Here is a 6,000-nt window from a genome sequence, read left to right as displayed (position 1 = left end):
ATTACAACCCTCTTGTGAGAAACATTATCTTCTGTATTACAACCCTCTTGTGAGAAACACTATCTTCTGTATTACAACCCTCTTGTGAGAAACATTTTCTTCTGTATTACAACCCTCTTGTGAGAAACATTATCTTCTGTATTACAACCCTCTTGTGAGAAACATTATCTTCTGTATTACAACCCTCTTGTGAGAAACACTATCTTCTGTATTACAACCCTCTTGTGAGAAACATTATCTTCTGTATTACAACCCTCTTGTGAGAAACATTATCTTCTGTATTACAACCCTCTTGTGAGAAACACTATCTTCTGTATTACAACCCTCTTGTGAGAAGCATTGTCTTCTGTATTACAACCCTCTTGTGAGAAACATTATCTTCTGTATTACAACCCTCTTGTGAGAAACATTGTCTTCTGTATTACAACCCTCTTGTGAGAAACATTATCTTCTGTATTACAACCCTCTTGTGAGAAACATTATCTTCTGTATTACAACCCTCTTGTGAGAAACATTTTCTTCTGTATTACAACCCTCAGAATGATGTGCCTCATTTCCAAAATAAATGTTTATCAAATGTCTGCCTAAACGAAATTTAACACACAACCTTATATTTAACAATCTCTTACACAGTAAAGTCTACAAATCATAAACATCAGTGGTGTCTTACCGAATATTCAACATCCAAGCGGAAGGACACTTCTGTTTACTAATCGTATGTGAATTATCGAACGATATTATCTGTAACTAGAACATTCTCTTAAAGCTATGGTTGTTCGGATTAGTAACGCGGTCAGTAGCTTAAATATATCTGTGCTAGCCGTCCCTAATTTAGCAGTGTAAACTTTTCACCTGATTACTTGAACAATTTTGACGTTATATCGACCCCACGGCTCGAGCATGTTTGGTGTGACGAGGATTCGAACCCGCGACCCCCAGATTACGAGTCAAACGCCTTAACCCAACTGGCCATGCCGGGCGACGAGTTTCTGTTATTTCATACAGATGAATGAAAGTAAAAATAATGGACACATTTATTTGCAAAAATTACAAGCAGATATATGGACAAATATTCTTCAGTTTTATTAAACGACCAACAAAAGTACTGCATGATAAATTAACAATTAAAGCAGATAAAGTTTAGTCTTTCATGGCACCGTTATTATATCTCAATCACTGGATATCAAAACGTTCCCGACGTACGTGCATATGTGTATGGATGTCGGGGGTAGGGGGGAGTGCTTATAGCTTGCAAACCGTCAGACTAATCTTCACCAAATCTAACGTGTTCTCTTTCGGGCCCCAGACAGTGGTATAAACTGTCAGCGTTTAGATCTGAGTGTTCTATATTACCGTTAGGACTCGTATATATAAATGTCTTCCTCGTGCGTTAAACGGGTACATCAGCTTGTGTGTGTGTGTTTTTTTAATAGCAAAGCTACATAGAACAAGCTGCTGAGTACACCAAGGATAATCGAATCCCTAATTTTAGCGTTGTAAATCCGTAGACTTACTGCTGTACTAGCGGGTGGCACAGCAGCTTGTGATAATATGAACAAACTATGTTCAAACTCTTTCTATTTAAATATTTTAATATTCAGGAAAATGCACGAACCATTAACTGTTTTATATCATGTAGAGCTATCCGCGTGCTGGTTACGACAAAATGTCGTAAGTAATAATAGTTTAATATGGCACTTTTCGCTAATAAAAATTATTATTTCTGAGTACACTTTGAGACTGTGATAAATAATATAAAAACAATCTCTATTCTCTTCTCAACGTGGATGAATTTAACCTATACACAAGGTTAACTGATAAATCATTAGCAGAGTATCATAAGTAAAGGTGTAATAAATAGCCTGCTGTTCATATGGAAGTGCAGACTGACGCCCGTGACGTCAATTATTTTTATCCAAGATAGCAAATAAAGAGAGCGTTAACATTGGCGGTTTTATCCTAAATTAAAATGCGGATGCGTAACAATTCGCAAAATAAAAAGTTTAACAATACTGAGATGAAAAGTTGGTAATTTGTTATTTAATAACAGCGGTCATTGAACTTGTTTTCCAACAGGTTCAATGAAAACTAACTCAGTTGCGTATTAGTGTCTCCATGGTAACATTTAACAAGGTTTCGATAGGGCAAACATTTTGACAAAAAAAAACTATTTTTTTTTAAATTGGCCTCATTAAAAAAAAAATTGAATAAGACAAAACGATCAACTTCTAGATATAAAACTGTAAATATCCTCTAGTAGAACAATGATAACTTTATAGACTTATAACGCCAAATTCCGGGGCTCGATTCCTCGCGGTGGAAACAAGAGACATCCCAATGTGTCTTTGCTCTAAAACAAAATTTGTAACTGTTTTCTATCGAAACAGACCCGGCATGACCAGGTGGTTAAGGTACTCGACTAGTAATCCGAGGATTGCGGGTTCGAGTCCCCGTTACACCAAACATGCTCACTCTTTCAAGCGTGACGGCGTTATAAAGTGACGGTCATTACCACTATTCGTTGGTAAAAGAGTAGCCCAAGAGTTGGCGGTGGGTGGTGATGTCTAGCTACCTTCCCTCTAGTCTTACGTTGATAAATTAGGGACGGCTAGTACAGATAGCCCTCGTGTAGTTTTGCGCGAAGATAAAAAACAAACAGAATTCCATTTTAGCTACAAATTAAATATTTAAATTATTTATTATTAGCTCTTAGAAGTCTTTATGTTTGGCTAAATCCTTTATTATTACGCATCTAATTCAAAACAAATCTATTGATACAAAATATCCACTAGTACTAAGTGTAAAAGTAAAGAACCTTTGTTTATCGTGGCAAATGTAGCCATAAATGAGATAATGTCGTGTTGATTGTACCTCAAAAGGTACTTATTGGCAGAAACGTATTTTCTTTGTTTTTGTCTGTTTGAATTTCGCGGGAAGGGATACGAGGGCTATCTATGCTAGCCCTCCACGATTTATCAGTAAAAGACTAGAGGGAAGTCAACTGGTCATTGCCACCCATCGCCAACTCTTGGACTACTCGTTTATCAACAAATAGTTGGATTGACCGTTACGTTATAACGCCCTCATGGTTGAAAGAGAGAGCATGTTTCGTGTGACGGAATTCGAACCTGCGACCCTCAGATTACCAGTCAAGTGCCTTAATCAGCTGGCCTTGCCAAACCGGGTTTTCTTCTTTTTTTTTATGAAACTCTGTCATGTGCTATGAATAAATTATGAAATGCTAGCACCTTCTTGTAATTTTCTTCAGGTCTGTTTTCAGTGGTTCGCAGTCTTCGTCTAACCAAAAAAGTGGATTACTCAAACGTAAGATCAAACTGCACATACAATTAGCTTTGTTTTGTTTATTAGTAGCCCCCCACTAGTACAGCGGTATGTCTCCGTATTTACAACGCTAAAATCAGGGTTCGATTCCCCTCGGTGGGCTGAGCACATAACCCGATGTGGCTTTGCTATAAGAAAAACACAAACACACTTGTTTATTAGTCAAGTAGATTTATTTCCGCTGAACATAAAACCTGATGTGGAAGTGAAGAGACCAATCACTGTGTGTTTATATCAAATACCTCATTCTCTCTCTCACTAAGACATTTGCGTCATCAGATAATCAGATCTCGCGAAAGGAAAACAAATAAAATATTCTTTACATAAAAACGGAAACTAGGAAAAAAAACTCACGAAAACAAGTGTTTAATGTAATTCCCGCATCACCTTGGAAATCGCCATAACCGATCAATAGAATACGTCATGTAAGCCGTTGTTTTTGAATTTCGCGCAAAGCTACTCGAGGGCTATCTGTCCTAGCCGTCCCAAAGTTAGCAGTGTAAGACTAGAGGGAAGGCAACTAGTCATCACCACCCACCGCCAACTCTTGGGCTACTCTTTTACCAACGAATACTAAGACTGGCCGTCACATTATATCGCCCCCACGGCTCATGTAAGCCATCGGAGGCCATTGTAAACAAAATTTCGTATTCAAAACAATTATTCCTTAAACACTAATTGTGGAAGAAATTAATACTTCACAAGAGACACATCAAGATTTGCACGTGCTCTTCAGAGGAACAATCGCTCTTCTAGAAGAGCAGCAACGGTTTCATTCGTGTTCTTTCACTTGTTTTTAGTGATAAGAAATTAATTATGAGAATAAAACGTGTCAGTGAACAAGATATGACGAGAATCAACGAGAACTGATCCAAACCCTTCTTATAATAGCTTCTTCAAAGCTACTCAAAATTCAAAACAAACAAAGTATAACTTTGTACTTAATTGCAAACAAACTATCACTTAAAAATTGTGGCTGACTGGAGCAGATAGTTCTCGAATAGCTTTTCGAAGAATTTAAGTGACAAATTTAATTCACTTGAATAAGTATAGAGATACAATCCTATCAAATTTTCTTTATTTTCAACAACATTATATGAAGAGGAAAGACTAAAGTGTGTGTGTTGTTGTTGTTTTTTTTCTTATAACTATCTGCTCAGCCCACCAAAGGGAATCGAACCCATGATTTTAGCGTTGTAAATCCGGAGACATACCGCTGTACTAGCGGGGGTGGTAAGGTCAAACAGAAATTCAATCTTGTATTGGTCTAAATAACTTACCGTAATAATAACATTACTATTGGTCTTCAGCTCCACGTTCTTTATAATAACATTACTATTGGTCTACAGCTTAAAGGTCGATTATACCAACATAGACAAATTTTCTGAAGCTAATGGATGAGAACGTCAAATTCACTGTACAGTTCGTTCACCTTGGTGATGCCAACGTGGCTCAAAATGCCATGCTTCAAATACTTTCTGTTTACACTTGAAATTGATTTCTTTGGTACAAAAAAAAATAAACATGAAACCACGTGTTAATAATTTATGTGATCGAAATATTTGTTTGCATTACGGTAGTAACTTCTTCGAAAATTGATTGTTTTTACTCAACTAATATTTATCTAAACCCACTAAGTAATCTAAAATGGAGCGCAAGTGCGTCAAACCCCGCCGACAGTTGAAGAAAATTCAATGCCCTTAAAATAAATTATTTGTTGTAAATTTGTTGTTCTTGAAATTGTCAGGTCTATGATCGAACTTTAATATATTCATGAAAATATTTATATGCAACTTTGATGATGTTTTCTTTACTCTTACAAATTTCTAAATGTTAATAAAAAAAAAATAGCTAATTAATTTTCATGAAGTATAATTATAGTTGCTATTTATTAAAGAGTTCTTTACGTCATCTCACTTTGGTAGTTAAAGTCCTGGTATCTCCAAGCTATTCTCTTACCCTCTTGCTCAATATCAAAACGTTTATAGCTATCTATGTTCGATGTTTCCTTCCTTATAACACACATTTTCTGAAATAACAAAGATAAGTGGCCTGAAGCCGTGAACTTTTAGGAACAATTAATTTCTTTATTCGTTCTTTTTTTTTTTCCTTTTTCGTCTTCTCTCCAGGCTTAATAACCTCTCCAAAACGTTAAGTTTAAAAAACTTCAAATTTCTTCTTTACTGTCCATTAATCATTCTGAAAGTTTAGCTTTTAACCAATATTGGATGACAAGTTATTGGAGAGGCTTGAATGACGGGTGAAATTAACACAAAGTCTTTGTGTCGCTCTGTAAATATATCCAACGTTCTATACGAAATGAAGTTTTAAGAGCTAAATTAAACGGTCTTGCTAAACAATAAATTATTAATATCAGACATTTTATAAGCTCAACTTTCTGGTAGATTAAATAGATAGATAGATATTTTTAGTTGAACATTAAGAAATGAATCTATTACAAAATTCCTACAACAATAGTTTTTTTTTTGCAATTCTTTTCTTTAAACACGGTCAGGATCTATTTGATAGTTTCTTTTTGGGTTGTTATTTTAACTGAAAATATTAACTTTTAACTTGACTTACCAACTCCAAAGTTATTCTCTAGGCATAATAACAAAGTGGCGGCCCGGCATGGCCAGGTGGTTAAGGCACTCGACT

This window comes from Tachypleus tridentatus, chromosome 11 (assembly GCF_004210375.1).
Source record: "Tachypleus tridentatus isolate NWPU-2018 chromosome 11, ASM421037v1, whole genome shotgun sequence".
Lineage (NCBI taxonomy): Eukaryota > Metazoa > Arthropoda > Merostomata > Xiphosura > Limulidae > Tachypleus > Tachypleus tridentatus.
This window is presented reverse-complemented; position numbering follows the sequence as displayed.